The 19040-nt window shown below is 39.5% G+C and overlaps 1 protein-coding gene across 1 annotated transcript in view; it reads left to right on the forward strand.

Moving 5' to 3' along the window:
• The window catches only part of AGBL4 (AGBL carboxypeptidase 4), a 1390068-nt gene that overhangs the window by 404448 nt on the left and 966580 nt on the right, over positions 1 to 19040 (forward strand). The gene's annotated exons all lie outside the window — the stretch shown is intronic.

Raw genomic sequence — 19040 nt, forward strand, 5'->3', positions numbered from 1 at the left:
TGCCATCTATAAATAGCTAGTTCACTACTGAGCTGATAAGAAATTCAAAAGCTTAATAAGGAATAGTTCCTGAAAATAGAGTTTCTATGGTCTAATTAAACATCAAGGGTGGGGATTTTCAAAAGCCCTCAGCTTTGGACTGTTCCCATTGAAGTCAATGGGAGTTCTACCACTGAGTTCGATGAGAGCAGAATTAGGCAAATGTCGGGCGCTGCAGTTTCTTCTTCGCACAGTTCGTCCTCCTTACTCTTGTAATGATGGGACTGTTTGCATAACAAATGTTTCTAGGGCTGGGTCCCTAACTTGTGTGGATTTAACATGTAAACATGTAAAATTGGGACTTCGGTCCAAAAACAAGTGCTATAAATTAAATAAATATGGACAGCAGTGAACTCATGTTAGGGTCAAACTGCAGCTAAACAAGAGGACATAGCAGCTATTCATTGGGATTTTTGTACTTTGAACTAATGGAGAGAAGCTGAATGAAAATCACCACAGTTCAGAATGGCATTAACCAGGCATAAAAACTTAATAGTAAGAGTCCTATACAGGCAAAAGAAAGTGCCTCTGAGAAACCAACTTGAAAACCAGACTGTTAACATAAGATACAAACGCCGCCCCCCAAAAATCTACTCAGGAAGTAGGACATCTAAGACTGTTTTAGTGGTCTTCAGAATGTCTTCCAAAAATTAAACCTTCCTATTTTAAGGGCTTGCACTGGCCCTCTCATGAGGATTGAATTTTATCTTTAATGAAGCTGGAGTCCTATAGAAATATAATGTATGATCCTATAATTCAAGCCTATAATGTGAACATAGCAGGTACAGCAGTGCATGACCATTGCATGACCATCCTTTGGCTCTGGCTTTTTCTTACTTTTTAATCACTTAGCGTTGCATCTTTAAAGTTCCTTTAAACATTTTTTAAAAAACTATGCTATGGTATAATTATCAACATATGTCATAAAGCATAGCATGTGCAATATGTCACCGATAACATTGTGGGAACCACCTAAACTTCTTGAATTTTCTGTTATTTTTAGTGCTTGATTCACTCACTTTCATTTGTGTTCATTTTCTGTGAAGAGAATATTGTTTAGTGAGTAGAGAAAGAGACTGGGCGTCAATCATGTTGTGTATTATGAAAAAAAGAAAAATGATCTGCCCATCCGATGGGTGTGTCTTTGTAATACAGTGTTAAATGCTAAAACATTAATTCAGTCTCTTTTATAATAATCTGTAATACAACAGAATAGAGATGGATAATGAGATGGTCATTATGTGCCATGGAAATGGCCAGATGCAGAAAACATTAAGCTATAACTGTAAAATATCAGTAAAAACTGTCTGGTACCTATAATTTTATCTCTTGGGGTTGAGCAATTGGAACAGATACTAAGCCGAAATATTTACAGTGACTCATTTTTGTCCAAGGAGTATGTGTGTGTATGTATTAACATTTGCGTCATATCCTACTATATTTGGCAATTAAGAATGAAACTTGACAGTGTAAAGACTATGCCCTTTCATGCCCCTTGGAGTCTTTAGAAGTTTGGGGGGAAATTTTGCTATTTTAACTGCAATTATCCAAATTCTGGCTTGGCATGTATACGAATATATAATACTGTGAGATTTTTGCATAGAGGCGTAGAATCAGAGTTTAAGGCCACAAGGGACCTCTTGTATATCACAGGCCACCAGTACCTGCACACTAAACCCAACAACCAAAATTGGACCAAAAAATTGCAGCCCACGGAGACTAGATTATTACGTGCCACAGGCAGAGAATAGGAGGAACTGAGGTGCCGCAGTGCCTGAGGCAGGGAAATGATTAATGGGAGATATAATCAGATAACCCTGGCAAGTGACCACACCGTCATGCTCCAGAGGAAGATGAAAACCCCCAAGGTCATTGCCAATCTGACCTAGGGGAAAATTCCTTCCAAACACCACATATGGCAATCAGTAAGACCTACAGCATGTGAGCAAAACCAACTAGCCAAGCACCTGAGACTGAGATTGCTTGGTGCCACCACAGAGCCCTGGCCTTCCCCATCCAATGTCCCATCATTCAACCAAGAATCACACAGAGAATGAAAACTAGCAGGAGTTCTCCTAGTGTTTGTATGCAGTATTTCTTTGGACCAGATACTAATTCTGATCTGGCTCCTTTGCTTTGCTCAAGTGGCACAACAGAGCTAGGTTCTGGCCATAACTGACCAGCTGGAATTCCATTACTTGGAAGGGTTGGGCTCTCAACTAGCAAAAAGGTGGCAGGGCTGGTTCCTCTGCCTGCCACCTCCAGCCATCAATTTAGGAGTCACCTGTGCCAAGTAATTCACAGACACGGGGAGAAATCTACACTTTACTCCACTACGTGAAAATGTTTGTCCTACAGCTTTCTTCCCCCCAACCTACAGCAGTGGAATAAGAGACAGACAGCATTTTGATGCACTACCAGGGCAGGGAAGAGGCAAAGGCTTTTCTGAAGGGCCTGTCCCTGATTATATAAGCCTCACCTAGACTCCCACCTTCCAGTTTTATTTGACTCCTCACCTCAGAAGCATGAAGGCTTCACCTTAGTTCTCTAGCTCACTCTCTCCTCTCTTTCTCTCTCGCTGTCTTGCAAGGACATGAAAGAGGAGACAAAAGAAAAGAAAGGAAACAAAAAAGTGAGATCAGAGGAACGAAACCATAGGGCTGTGTTTCAGAGAGTGTGGAAAGCAGAGCTCATACCTCTGTGGCCAAGCACACAACCCTCCTCAGAGGTCATTTCAGCCAGGGCCAGCCATCCAGCTGATTGCTGTGATCCTGTTTTTTAAGGTGATACTCAGAAGGCCCAGTCTCTGTTCCCCCTCCAAAGAGAGAACAGGCTCCCCTGCTGCTGGCAACCATGGCAGGTAGCCTGCCTGCCTGATGTCAGCACCCAGCCTCAGCTTGCAGCACTGCGTCACACCTTACCTAGTTCTACAGCAGCTTCTCTGCTACCACAAAGTTCAGGGGCTTCCGGACTTGACCTCGTAGCTAGCCCACTTCAATTAAGTCCTTCTGCTGTATTTCTTCTGCCATTTTTCCTTGCTTTTTTGCCTCCTGTTTACTTTCTGATGTACAGCTCTGCTTTCAATGGCTCTGGAAATACCTCTAGGAAAGGAGTGTGGCTGAGACATATAATCAGAACATAGATTCAGAACTCATTGCCTCCTTGCTTCCTAGTAGGTGGCACCCTAACTCTGTTCCTTAATCCGCTGTCGAGACTTACCACAAACACAATTACTGGTAAGTAATGGCCTCTCTTTTCATTTACTTTTATTAAATAAATAGCACTTTTGCAATAATTACAAAGGTGGATTCTTTCAAAAAAAAAAAAAAGAAAAATGCAGAGCTCAAATATATCGCATTCAAGACATTTTTTAAAAAGTATATCAAATCCGGTTAGTAAATTCTGTAAAAATGGGCGCCATAAAGATTATTTTTGTAAGTAAAACACATAGCTTTTTTTAGCCATGGTCTGCCCCTGAAGGCTGTAATTTAAAGAATCTTGACATAATAATAAGAAGAAGGAAGACATAGACAAATAAAATATAACAAAATATAGGTATTCAGGGAGTGTTGTGGTTCAAATACAAGACAGGACAAGGCGTTAAGCAAGCAAGCAGGCTGGTCTGCCAAAGGGCTGGTCTGCCTGTCAGCTTTTCACCCTCTCCTTTATTTCTCTCTCTCCCCCCGCGCATTACATACTCCAACAGATAAAAGGAATACACTGGCTTTGTATAATATTCTTATTTACCAATTTCTATCTACCGTATTCCTTGCTCTCGGGCCTTGAGCCCAGTCCTGGGAGGCTTCCCACGGTTCATGTCATCTGGGCGAGATTCCAAGGTTCATGCCCTTGAGAGGAGCCGTGTGTGCACTGCTCCTACACAACACTCCAGGTGTGCCCTGAATGTTGCCAAGTGCATGAACCCCGCATGAATGCTACAAGGGAGTAAAGATGTAGCAAAGATTTCAGCATTTGAATCTGGTTCTTCACATAGAAAAAGCAAGTTCTTCTATATTGTTGTTAACTGAGACAGTAAACAAAGACATTTCATTTCCATAGGGGAAAAATATTTTTAAACAAAGTTTAGCAGGAAATAATACTGGAGATCTGGAAGCCTAGAGCAATGATATCCAATGATGAAGTTAATAACTCCTAATCAATGTAGAAACTTACTGTAGTGATAACAGGAAAAATTCAAATTTTATTTTTACCAAAGTGCAGATTACCTTTTTATTTGAAGACTTCATTATCTGATCTTTTGTCATGTGCCGTTGCAATAATATGATTCTGTTAAGTATTTTGCAAAATTGAGTAATGTTAGGTATACATGAAACCCTTTTGGTATGTTTTAAAGAAGCATCAGTTGTGGTTGAAGCTTAAAAAAAATTAAACCTGAAGAGATCCTCAATATCAATAAATTTGGGAGTATCAAAATGAAAATAATTTAAGATGACTTTTAATATTTGATAAAAATCTTTAATATTTTCTCAACTTGCATTAAAAAGCACCAGTAGCTCATACCTGCAAGACTAAAGTTGAAATAACAATTTAGTTTTGATAAGGAAAAGAGAAAAATATTACCCTTTTCTCATCTGCTATCATATTGGAAGGTTAATACTTTTATGTTACCGTATAAACTTAATTCAGTCAATGAAACACAAACCATATTTAAGGTTCCATGTAGCTCCTTATTAATGCATCAGCATATCACTTTGGTCTCCCATAACTTTAGGGGCTGGTCAACATTTTTATCAAGCATGCAAAGGGTGCTGGCACAGTGGCAGAATGAATATGATGAAAACTGATAGCATACAGTACCTAGCTCTTTTTGCAAATGTTTGGTTTCTTAGGACCATGTTAGCTGGGAGAATTATTCAGCAGGAAAATAAAAGCTCATTTAGTTTCTGCCAGTTAGATCTTTAAGGAATAATGTTTATAACAGGAAATCAAAATAAGTCCACATAAGCAGAAAAAGAAACAAATTGGGGTTCAAACCGTTTTATTTCCGCTGGGTGTGGAATCGGATACTCCCAAAGGCAATTTTCCCAATCTGTCTCCCAATCAGCTACTTTATAGCCTCTCCTCTGAGTACCTCTAAAAGGGGAGGAGGAAGCAGAGCTGGAGGGTTATGTCATGTTCCCCAGGGACCAGAGTGTCACAGGCACAATCATAGAAAGTCCAATAAATTTTTCAGTGGGAGAAGTCTGGGTGTTCAGGTTCAGGGTTGTAATTTGAACACTTCCGAGGGATAGGTTATTAGAAAAAAAGAAAATTCTGTGTACTCCTGATTAAATGATGGGGGGAAATAAAGTCTCAGACTACTGCAGATAGATGTTAGAAAAATGGATGTGCAGTTGAATTGGTAGCTGTCCAGTGTATATAAGCTTGTGAGTAAAAATAAATACCTTCTATTATAATTATGAGGATTCAGGCAAATAGCACAAATTATGGTAGCCATTACATGGTCTGTAAATTGAGAAGTTTGCATTGTGCAAAGTTTATATACTCTAAAACCTGGGCTTGATCGTCTGTCATGTCAAGGGCAATAGAAAAATAGTCACTTGGAGGAGAGATGTTCTTTTCTGGGACAATTATGGTCTAAATCCCTTAGTTGGGATTTAGGGATGAGGGAAAAGTTGCGGCAAACTAATGAGGGCATAGTTTATGCAAATGTAACTGTAACTTCTGCTTTCAAATTATAATATTTCTCTGGCGTAATGCTGCTTTCCAAGCAGTATTAATTGTCCACATCAGTCAGTCTTGGCTCCTACGTTCTTTGCAGCAGTCTACATGGGATCATTGGTCTATTGGCTGCCATTAAAGAAGCCACATTCTGAGTGTAAAGTACAAATCAACATTTAAAAGGCATATTACAGCCCTGTGATCTCATCAGTGCTGTTGCACCTTCATTTTCTCTCTCATCTGTTCATGTATATGGGCATTTATATTGCTCCCATAATTGTGGAATTTACCTTCTGGTACCAACTACTTTCCAGACGACTGTTCTGTAGCTAACGTGTCTGATCACTTCACACAAACAACAGGACTGAATAACAGGAGTCATGACTGAGTGTTTGTGTTCTGTGGTTGATATTCATTGGCAGAAGTGAGTTCCCCAGGATAATGAAAACTAAGCATGTACTGTAGATTTGTCTGTATATTTAGCATCCGTCGTCATGTATCTGAGTACTGTACAAGTTTTAAAAACAACAATAATTAAATGTTCTCTTGGGGGCGAAGGAAGATACTGACCACATTAGCTTATTTCCTTCTTTTCCCACATTGGTCCTAAATTATTAGACTAAGAGGTTTGGTGCTGAAACGATGTTGGACTAGAGGAAGGGGGGGAGGAAAATAGTAACTCAGAGTGAAATGCTTGGATAAGATCTGTTTCTGAGGCCTCTTGATACTAAAATTACAGGGGAAAATAAATGACATGCTGACTGCATGTTTTTCATCCACACTCGCAGCAGAAAAAAATGGATGTCTTCTGTATAAAGTGGGAGAAAACTTTACTGTGATCAGGCATGGGAAGCTATATTTTAGTTCTTAACTGACTGTATTGCTGTACAATAGAATATAGCAATTTACACTCGCAGTACTGCCATAGAGTGGATTCTTATCAAATGCTGAGAGTTTACATAAAACCCCAAACAAACAAAACCCCTCCCTGCCAAATACCAACCCATCAAGATGGTATAAGCAAAGTGTGTGTGTGTGTGTGTGTGTGAATGGTGAAGATTAAGTCTACAGGGACCAGATTTTTAAAATGCCCAGGCTCCCTGATTACAGGGCTAATTTGTACATGTAAAATTTTTATCCCCAAATAAATATATTGCAGACACGAGCCAGGAAGTTAGTGGCTCAGTATTCCAATTTGCTTCAGCATTTTTCCTTTTGGGCTTCCAAAAGTGGGTACAAATGTTGTGGGTGCCAATAACACTTGTTAATGGGACCCCTTTTCAGAATCTTAGCCCTTTAAAAAGGTGGGTAAAAGTATACATCCTCTGGGAGCATCTTCTACTAAAACAGATAAGAAAGGGCCATTATGACTTTACTACAGCAAAGCCTCAGTTAACAAAGACATTTTCTCTTTAGCTTACAGAAAATGTGGATTAAGGCTCAGAAAATCTCTTGGTAAGTGAAGCTGAGATATTTCATATGCGACACACAATGAGCATACATAGTTCTCACAAATAGCATTTACACAACCTGTCTTGTAGCATGAATCACATGCATGAGAAATTTCTAAAACCCACTTATGTCTCAATAGGAACTATTGCTTTAAGCATCTATTTCTGTAATTGGTATTCAAGGAATGGTAACTTGTGTGTTCTGCTCCCACACTTCAGTTTCATGATCTAAGGCCCTAATACTGCAGTATACCCAGGTAACTCAGCCTTAAGTCAAAAAAGTGGTTAAAATATAGAGCTGTATTTTTATTACTAGTGGCAAAGGAAACTCCGATCTCAAAAGGAAGAGCGCAGTGCTGGTATTTTGCTATCTCCACTTTCTGGAAAGCTGTCATGGATCCCTCCCAACTAACTTTCATAATGAACAGCTGTATTTTCAAAATGGTAGATCAGTCCATTAGTCATCTTGTGCAAGATACAAAACTGAACCACTGTGAGAAGTGCAGATGTCTGTTATCTTCGGGATTTTTTGTGGCAGCATTTAAATATGGATGCTTGGGCCAGAGGCTGAATTTCTAGATTCCAGAAGGGGGCACTGCATCGTCAGTGTTGTTTGAATTCTGTTGTCTCCTGCTTTAGATCAAACCTTTGGTGCTGCAAATGACTACCACAATAGGAACACATGATTGTCTCTCAACTTGGTTCAATTCCATTTGTTTGAATCTGTTTTTATTGTTTAATAGAAAAATTGTTCTGTCATTAGTTCACCTCTTCATGAGTCTTGTGAAGTTGTTGTCATTCCAACATCCTGTTTTCTGTCCACTATCCTTCTTCCTGAATGCAAGATATGTGCCACAAAAGGTATCATCTTGAAAACTGCTGGATACTGCAGACACTGTAGATTTTGCTGATAGCTGTTAGAATTTAGCATATAGAGCCACACACTGTAAAGAAACTAGTTGCATCTCATTAAGCAGATTGATGCATCATAGAAGGTATAACAAACAGTATCTGAGAATGAAGGTCATAATGCCAGGGAATAAAGTGGTATTTTCTATAAGAAAAAATAACATCAGCAACAAAAACCTTACTGATGGTGCAAGCTATCCTGCCAAACTCTGTTACACAATAGTGCTCCAATAGACACACACTGAAAATACTATCCAGTCAGACATCTGACAGGTGTCTCAGAGGAATACATGGATGAAAAAATAACCGCCTCAAGCTCAACTTGGGCAAGATGAAAGAAAGACCGATTGGGAGAAGGGAGGCACTTAAATGACAGGACCTCGATAAGAAGTTGTGGTTGGGTTGTTTTTTACTGGTTACCAGACACTCTGAATATACAGGTTTGGCTATCTGCCATCTTTGTGAAGACGCATCAGGAACTTCAGGCCCACATCCTCATCACTGGTTTCACTGACCACAAGAGGCAAAGCTCCTTCTTCACTTGGAGTAGCTCAGATTTCCTTCAGGGTCTTTAGATGTCTAGTTTCATGTGTGGGCCAATTCTGTCAAGGCAGATGTCACATCAGTGATCATCTGCTCTGATTCTCATCCCTTTGGACAAATATTTACAGATGAGGAAACTGAGGCATGGTGCCCAATTTAAGGTCCCTGATGGAGTCAGTTTCAGAACTGATATTCGAACTCAGAAATTCCTGGCTCCTATCTGCTACTCAGTCCACTAAACCGTGCTGCCTTTCATTACCAAGAAAAGCCAAAAAATTTAGAGTTAGGACTGAAAAGCTCAAAGCTGGTTAGGGAGATATTGTGACCCATGTTACATGATCTCCATCAAGAGCCTACTCCTTAGGAACAGCCCAGTCCTAAGCAGGTGCAACACGTTTTTAGGGTTTGGTTGGTTGGTTGGCGTTTGTTTTGTTTGTTTGTTTGTTTACATTTAATTTTATAGAAACTTAGAAGAAGATAGAAAGTACCAGTGACTACCCCCTGATATGTTGCCTGATTTATTGATTGTTAATTATTAGTTTCTTCATTTAGAATCCCCAGGTAACACTCTGAAATTTTGTAGGTTCTTGTCCAAGGATCACGTCCAGTATTATCAGAATTACTACTTTGGGAGACTCATGGGACAGTGTAGTGACAACAACATGCACACTCAGGGAAGACCTTTAGTAATTCTAAAAGTTTTATTATTAAAATAATTAGTCCAATAAGTAAACAATCCAAACAAGCAAAGTGATGTAATGCAATACTGTCAAAATGGCCCGCACCATCACAGGTATATAATCACTCTGTAGTTGGGGAGAGCTCTAGAAGTTGAGACAGATCCTAGTCTGATGCTGGATGTCGATGAAGACCTCCCACAACTATACTTGAGACTATAAGTTTTATAGGCCTTGATGTACTTCATGCATATGAATGCATAGCACTTCCCTCCTTTAGCACATCTTAACTTTGTCACCCTCATCATATTGAGGTGCCCTTATCATATACATTAGTACATTAATTAAGCAAATTAATTAATTTATTAATTTAATTACTCTCGTTAACTGTGGTTGAGCATCTGCTAATATTCCCTTCCAAAAATACTCTGAACTAGCACAAACTTGTGATTCTTATAAGACTGTTTATTATTTTATATTATTTTGTCACTTAAGGTCACTGTTAGCTTACTTAGTTATACTAACTTATAGAGCAACTACTCCCACTTAGGCTATAAGGCCTTATACTTATGCTCACTGCTTAAGCTGTTCTTATAGGTCTAGTCCAAAGGATTTTTCCATTTCTGCTATCTATTCCTCACCCCTTTATCTTATAATTACTGCTATAATTAATAAGTATTGCAGGAAGCTGTACTCGGTGGCCCCTGCCACTCCCAAAAACCTATCCTCTCTTTCCCTATTTGCCTTTGGTTATAAATATTCGTGAAAAAGCATGAGTTAAAGTTGCAAGTACTTATAATTATATTATGAATCTGAGGTTCTAAAAAAGAGTATTAGTTGATGACCCCTTTATATAGAGTTATCATGGCCAAAAATGCAAATCCGTAAAGTATAGCTAAATTAGATCCAATAATCTTCCCATCAATTTGCACTAAAAACTCCCAATGATGTCACTGGGTATTTCACATGCAAAATGATGGCAGGATCATACCAAGATTCAGATTTTTGTTATTTTTATACTAATAAGAATTTGTGAAATTGTTGAAAGCATCAAGGTTTGGGGACGTCACACTTTTATCTAAATAATGTACCAATGCTGGGACTCTGGATTTTCTCCAGTACCTACTTGAGAACTGAAGATTGAGTCTAACACTTTGTGTATGGAATGTAGATAATGCCAGAAGGGCTTTTATGCTTTCTCTATGGCTGTAACTTCAACATGGTCACTTCAGTTTTCAGTTTTCTAACCACTTCAGTTGGTTAGAAAAATAGCTACAACCTCCAAAACAAAACAGAACCACCCACCTATAAGGTGGATAGAAAGCTGGCTAGATTGTCGGACTCAACAGGTAGTGATCAACGGCTCGATGTCTAGTTGGCAGCCGATATCGAGCAGAGTGCCCCAGGGGTTGGTCCTGGGGCCAGTTTTGTTCTACATTTTTATTAATGATCTGGATGATGGGATGGATTGCACCCTCAGCAAATTCACAGATGACACTAAGATGGGGGGAGAGGTGGATATGCTGGAGGGTAGGGATAGGGTCCAGAGTGACTTAGACAAATTGGAGGACTGGGCCAAAAGAAATCTGATGAGGTTCAACAAGGGCAAGTGCAGAGTCCTGCACTTAGGATGTAAGATTCCCATGCACCGCTGCAGGCTGAGGACCGACTAGCTAAGCAGCAGTTCATGAGAAGCTGGATATGAGTCAGCAGTGTGCCCTTGTTGCAAAGAAGGCTAACCGCATATTGGGCTGCATTAGTTGGAGCATTGCCAGAAGATCAAAGGAAGTGATTATTTCCCTCTATTCATCACTGGTGAGGCCACATCTGGAGTATTGCGTCCAGTTTTGGGCCCCCCACTACAGAAAGGATGTGGACAAATTGGAGAGAGTCCAGTGGAGGGCAACGAAAATGATCAGGGTGTTGGGGCACATGACTTACGAGGAGAGGCTGAAGGAACTGGGCTTGTTTAGTCTGCAGAAGAGAAGAGTGAGGGGGGATTTGATAGCCGCCTTCAATTACCTGAAGGGAGGTTCCAAAGAGGATGGAGCTCAGTTGTTCTGTTCAGTGGTGGCAGATGACAGAACAAGGAGCAATGGTCTCAAGTTGCAGTGGAGGTCTAGGTTGGATATTAGGAAACACTATTTCACTGGGAGGGTGGTGAAGCACTGAAATGGGTTATCTATGGAGGTGGTGGAATCTCCATCCTTAGATGTTTTTAAGGCCCGGCTTGACAAAGCCCTGGCTGGGATGATTTAGTTGGTGTTGGTCCTGCTTTGAGAAGGGGTTGACTAGATGCTCTCCTGAGGTCTCTTTCAACCCTAAACTTCTATGATTCTATGATTCTAACTCTCCTTCCCCCTAATAGTTCAACCCTGGGCTCCAGAGTAAATAGACTCAGCTCTCTTTGAAATCATTCAGATGCAGTGCCTAATAAGGACCATTTTGCACCATTCTCTTCTAGAGCCACAGCTTGCAAGCCCCTTGACCCAGGGCCCTCTGTGGCCAGAGGTTTATAGGTTGTCTCAGCCAGCCCTGCCTTAGCCTTCAAATCTATACTATCTGTTGAGTTTCTCTGAGAAGTTGTACAAGTAACTTTAAACCACTGAAATCAAAGTTTATAACAAAAAAAATTGTCATGCTCTCAGTTGTAATGGTGCTATTATAATGTAGAATATTAAATATTTAACACAGTTTGCACTAGATAAAAAGCAATTTTATTTAATTTTTCCTAAATATTAATGCTATCATGCACCATAATCCTTTCATTATAATAAAAATTTGTTCAAGCTCATTCTTATTAAACATTTTCTAATTTCTAAGGCTATGGATGTGTTGCTTCTGATCCTAGTAAGTAATAAGGCCAAAATGCCATTGCAAAGGAAAGAAAAAGATGTCTTCCCTGGCATGAGATAAGTGCAGGATAGGAAAATGATATTTTTTTTTACCCAAGGGCATCCAAAGAAGTACACACATTTCCCAAGTAATCCAGACGGCAAAATTTTGGGTCAGTTGTCAGGGAATGAAAGGTAATATCTACAAAATACCTAGTGAAATGACCTGGAAAATAATTTGTAGAGTGTGCAATTCATTTCAGATGAAGGAACATTCATCTATCTGTATTACTTTGAACTGCAGAAAATTTGGGGATAAAAAAAGTTTTTAGTCTGAAATGAGTTTCCAAACAACTTTTTTTTTCACTCCCTAGGATGAAAGTTATGTGGTTAATGTTCACGGAACTATTTAAAAAATGGCTCCTATGCATGCCAGTAGTTAAGGGGGCTACTAATGGCAGTAAACCTTGCACTTAATAGCAAGTGTTTGTAAGAGGGACCCTTACTCCTCAATGTAGCGATATTCAAGCACAGTAAGCAAATATATTTCCACATTTTAAATGACTTTTTAATATTGAATTAGATAAATTTTGGAGGAATATAGTTTACAACTTATCAATATTTCAAGTCAGATCCTCAGCTGGTATAGATCAGTGCAGCTCCATTGATTTCAATGAAGCAGGGCCATTTGCACCAGCTCAGGATCTGGCCCACTTGGCTTAGTAAATACGGTTTTTTGTTTGCTTGTTTTTAAATAGCCATTTGTTTTTTTCCTTCTTTGATCTCCTCCTTCCATCTAATCCTACATTTCTCAGAGACTTGATATGGAACAGGCCATATTGATATTTTAAAACAACACTCATCCCACAGTGCAGACTTTTTTTCCTTATGGGATGGTTACTTTTTAATCTTTGATGTCCATAGCCTCTCAGTGGCACAGAAGAAATATTGTTAATTTGTATAGAAATTGTTTTACTGAAACAAAATTGAGCTCCCCTTGATATTAAGCTAATAAGACAGTTTCTGAAGCCAGCTTCTGAGCCAATATCACTCATGTGCCGATTAATTTGTTTCAGTGGGGCTACTACAGATTTACACCATTTAAACAGAGACAACAAAAGCCACTGCGGTAATTTATGAGATGTCATGGTCTTAATCCTGCAAAACACTAAAGTAGGTGCTTAATCTTAAGCATATGAGTAGTTTTACTGAAGTCAAAGTAAAGCACAAGTGTAAATGCTTTCCTGAATAGAGGCCTGTGGTCTCAAACAACAGCATAATTATTCATAATTATCCTATTTATCATAATTAACTCTATATCACCTCAAATGCAGGAAAGGCAGCCTTTTGAATCTGAACCCAGGCAAGACAGAGGTGACGTTGTGGGTAGAATAAAACCTTTTGAGGAGCTAACATCCATTATTATCTTGTCCTCCATCCAAGGAGATTAATGTCAGATTGTTAAATCAATCCAGTTTAGTCAGTCCTCCTGGATGCCTTGCTACTCCTGTACAGACACAAATATACAGAACCCTCTCCCGCCCCCAGTCAGTTTTTCCCCTCTGTGACTAGGCAGAAGACTGCACCACATCTGATCAAACACAGACCCGGTCACAGTGACATGCCAGGGTGACCTCCTGGCTTCACTATTGCAGCTCACTGAACACTCCAACATTATAAAAGCTTCAGTTGGTCCAGAATGTAGCAGCTCACCACCTCAGCAACACCAGGTGCTGAGAGCCTCTCACCCAGAGCTCCATTCACTCTGTTGACTCCTCAGAAAATACTGGGGCAATTCCAATGTTAATCTTAAAGAACAAACTTGGTGTGAGTCTGAATGGCTGTCCATGCAACGTGGCCCAAGGTAACAGAGTGAGCTCCTCTATTCACAGTAATGACTTCCTTTACTAGCAACAGCTCTGTTCTCAGCAACTATCAATCTCTTGACATCAAGACTGAAGCTGATAAGAGCAGGAGAGGGGACTTCTTTTCATCAGGGCCTATAGTTTGGAACTCAGTACTGCAGAGGATTAGACAGATGACAAATCTCACTGCCCTAAAAGCGAAGTGTAATACTCACCTCTTCAAGCGAGAGGAAAGAAAAGATGGCGAGAGACAGAGTAGTAGTGCAGGAGAGGGGTGATGTCATAAATATAAAGGGAAGGGTAAACCCCTTTGAAATCCCTCCTGGCCAGGGGAAAGCTCCTCTCACCTGTAAAGGGTTAAGAAGCTAAAGGTAACGTCGCTGGCACCTGACCAAAATGACCAATGAGGAGACAAGATACTTTCAAAAGCTGGGAGGAGGGAGAGAAACAAAGGGTCTGTGTGTCTGTCTATATGCTGGTTTTCTGCCGGGGATAGACCAGGAATGGAGTCTTAGAACTTTTAGTAAGTAATCTAGCTAGGTATGTGTTAGATTATGATTTCTTTAAATGGCTGAGAAAAGGATTGTGCTGAATAGAATAACTATTTCTGTCTGTATATCTTTTTTGTAAATTAAGGTTTTGCCTAGAGGGGTTCTCTATGTTTTTTAATCTAATTACCCTGTAAGATATCTACCATCCTGATTTTACAGGGGGGATTTCTTTATTTCTATTTACTTCTATTTTTATTAAAAGTCTTCTTGTAAGAAACTGAATGCTTTTTCATTGTTCTCAGATCCAAGGGTTTGGGTCTGTGGTCACCTATGCAAATTGGTGAGGCTTTTTATCCAACACTTCCCAGGAAAGGGGAGGGGTGCAAGTGTTGGGAGGATTGTTCATTGTTCTTAAGATCCAAGGGTCTGGGTCTGTAGTCACCTAGGCAAATTGGTGAGGCTTTTTACCAAACCTTGTCCAGGAAGTGGGGTGCAAGGTTTTGGGAAGTATTTTGGGGGGAAAGATGCGTCCAAACAGCTCTTCCCCAGTAACCAGTATTAGTTTGGTGGTGGTAGCGGCCAGTCCAAGGACAACGGGTGGAATATTTTGTACCTTGGGGAAGTTTTGACCTAAGCTGGTAAAGATAAGCTTAGGAGGTTTTTCATGCAGGTCCCCACATCTGTACCCTAGAGTTCAGAGTGGGGGAGGAACCTTGACAGGTGAGGTGAGAGAAAGAGAAATTAAATAAACCAACAAACAAAGAAGCAAACAGAAATGCAGCCCCAGCTTCCCTAAGGGAAATAAAGAGACCAATCAGAGCACTGGCCTATTGTGAGTTTGGCTATCTATCCCGTGGGACATGCTTGCGTCTATGGCAATGGATTCTACTTTAAGATTCTGTATCAAAACAGAAACATAGTCTTTAATATGTGCTTTTAAAGAGAGTGAAACTAGAATTTAATTCAGCTAAGTGAGAAATGCAAAGAAGGACTAACATCACCTACAGCTGAGGCATGTGGAGAGAGTTCACTAACATTAAGGACTCCCTCAATTTGCCTGTTCCTTTGGAATAATACATAAACAAACCATTTCATCTGTGATAGTCCCAGTAATTCCACACTGGATTTTCTTGCATAATGTAAATACTTGAAGAAAAAATTTTGCCTGAGATCTGTTATACTGAATAGTCTTGCCAAGTGAGTGCTGGAAATTTAATTACATGGATTATTTAAAACTGGATTAGACAAAACACTACAAACTCTTACGTGGGGAGAAAGCCTATATTGTCAATGGACTAGACAAGATGACAGCTCTTATTTTTAATTTTTATTCTGTTATGTGTGTGCAGCCCATGTGCAATGAGTTATTATTTCACAGAAATAAATAAGGACAGATTTTGATTCTGTTATAGCCCCAGTCTAGCAAAATATTTAAGTACATGTATAACTAGAATCTCCTGAGTTGTTGCATTGACTTCAGTAGGACTGGTCATGTGCTTAAAGTTACATATTGCTTAAGTGCTTTGCTGGATTGAGACCCCCTTTATCTGTAAATGTTGAAGGTGATTAGTATTAATGAGTGAACCTTAAAAGGTTTGGACTTGGGATAAGACTGCATGTTGAATTGGGTTATGTTTCAAGAACTCATGGACTATGTTAGATTAAGATAGCATTTAGAATTCAATCCAGATCCCATTCAGTGCTTTGGCAAACACTTTACTAACTGTAAAAGTTACTTCTAATCCCTAAACATCTATTTATTCCCTAAAACAAGAGCTGCAAGATTAGACATTTATTTATTGGTTTTGGCAATGCCCACAATGCTTTAGGTGGTTTCCACACAGAAAAGAGGGAAAGATCCTTGCACCAAGGAACCCACAATGCAAGGACAGAGAGAGAGATACAGGGAGAGTTTACAGACAGACACAACGTATCAGTACAATGGATACATTGGGGATAGGTCCCAAGACGCTTGAAATTAAAACAGTCAAGTAGGTCCCCTTACAATAAACCCAGGGCAGTGCATTTTCCTAGGATCACAGGTGAGCAGAAGATATGTATATATATATATATATATAGAGAGAGAGAGAGCTGGAATCTTGTAAATGTCAATAATTTACTAGTTTACAGGTTTAAATGGGGAATGTAGTGGTAGAGGGGAGGAAGGGAGCAATTTGTACACTACTGTCACATGCCCACAAATGACAACACAGTTGGTACTGAACATCCAAGTTTAGGCCTATGAGCTATGACAGTATCCTTTGAAAGAGAATGGTTCATGTTATTCCAAAAGAAAAAGGTCTTTTAAATTCATGCAGGTTTACAGAACTAAGAATGCAGTCTGAAAGCATTGGAAAGCATTCATTTGACAAGACATTGCAACAAGGTGGGAAAATGTTTTTCTTATTTATACTGACTCCCACCTCCCCAGAGACAGGGGGTTTAATGGAATTTTTCTTTAACCTGTGCAGATGCTTTAATCTACAGAAAAAAACAGTTAGTTACAAAACCTACAATTCCTGTACATCAAAAATACCGACATTCTATTTTAAACGTTGCTTGGCATATCAGGAACTTTGCACTGGTAATTGCATTGTCAATCATGTGGGATCCCACTGCTAAAGAAATAGTAGGTTAAAACTCAGAATTTTTTTCTTTGGATGGATGCAGACTGACTTATATAATTAAAAATATATAAACGTTTCACTCAAAGTACTAAACAAAGATTGCACCATACAACAAAGTCACCATAAACAACAGTTAAACCCTGATTTACTGCTCTAAGTCCCTGCACTTTCTGGCTATTTTTTTGTCTAAACCCTTTGGATAGCTCTACTATAACAAAAGGCCCACTGAGTACTTCGAAACCTGCTGACAAGAATACAGTTAGTCCATGCTGCTGCCCTATTGATAAGCTTCATTTGCAAGCTGTTTAAATTTAAAGGTTTCATTGTAATTATGTCAGCAGAAAGTCTGTGAATAATTTTTAAGAACAGCCCAATCAGAACTATTTGCCCAATCCTGGTGCTCCGTTTTCAGTAAATGGCTGTCCTTGGTGTAATTTCTGCTTGGTGGATCACTTTAGCTAGTGGAAAAGTGAATTGGAGGTAGTTACAGCTGTGGTGAAAAGAATTATAAGGAGATGCTGTTTTTTGGTTTCCCGCCCCCCGTGCTGGAACAACCACCACTGTTTCCAAGTTGTACTGAGACACCTATTTCAGAATATGGTGCCCCAGAATAGGGTTGTGCATTTAAAGGTGAATGCTTTGGGATCTCTACTCTAATACCTAGAGCTAATTCAGGAAATGCACAAGTAAGACAGACTGCCTTGCTCAGTGGTAACCTATAAGACATCTCTCTCCCTCTCCTTTGTGTGTGTGTGTGTGTGTTTGTATGTGCGCTACTGCTGATATTTTGCGCAACAACTAAAAGAGTATTTAGAAATAATTCTTAAGTAACTTCTTTGTCTCTTATATTCTTTATCACTAAGGGCATGTCTACACTTACTGGTAGATCGGCACTGCTGAAATAGATGCAGCGAGTGTTGATTTAGCAGGTCTGGTGAAGACATGCTAAATTGATGGGAAAGCACTCTCCCATCGATTTGTGTACTCCATCTCCCTGAGGAGTGTAAGGGAAGTCGATGGAAGACGCTCTCCCATCGACACAGCACAGTGTAGCCACCGCAGTAAGTGGATCTAACTACGTCGACTTCAGTTACATTATTCACGTAACTGAAGTTGCGTAAGTTAAATCAATTTACCGCGATAGTGAAGACCAGCTCTAAGAATATTTGCATAGAAACATCATTTTTGTTTAAGAGATCGTGTGTTTGGTTTATTCCCTAATACAGAATAATACTCAGTTTGTAAGTAGAGCTGGTCTGAGGAATAGTGTTCAATAGTTCAGGCCTGATTTAGATACAGTCTAGCATGATGGAAATTTTGCAAAATCTATTGGTCTTCTGAGATCTCTCCCATCTTGGACCAAAATCTCACAAAAGTAATTTTTCTTGCAATATTTCAGCCTCATCTAAACTGGAGCCAGAGAATACGTGTCTTCTAGTCTTCATTTTGATCTCTAACCAAACTATGGGGATGTATTCCGATCCAGAGATTAAAATCTGCACTGTTGCCCTCTCCCTAAATGTGAACTGGTTCATACTGGAAGTTGTTATTTGAAATCAATATTAGATCACTGTGGAAATGATCATGTCCCAGGCTATGGACTAATTTCAGGTGGTAAATAAATGCTTTGGAAAAAGACATGCTTTCAGGCAAATATTTTTAGTAATGAAGAGTGTAGGAAGGAAAATATCTACTTAAAATGTATGCAGCCAGATTTGGCAGTCTGTATTTATGTAAAACTCCCATTGACTTTAAGGATCATGCTCTACAAACATACCTGACAATTTTTCTTTAGAAGCAAGATTTTCCATGAGACAGAAGTATCTCTACAGGAAAATATCATGCAACAACAACTGAGGCAGAGCACTTTCCATTTTAGCAAGGAAAGGGTACAGAAGAAGAAACACTGCCTACTCTTTATG

The sequence above is a fragment of the Lepidochelys kempii genome, chromosome 8, assembly GCF_965140265.1.
Source record: "Lepidochelys kempii isolate rLepKem1 chromosome 8, rLepKem1.hap2, whole genome shotgun sequence".
Taxonomy (NCBI): Eukaryota; Metazoa; Chordata; order Testudines; family Cheloniidae; genus Lepidochelys; species Lepidochelys kempii.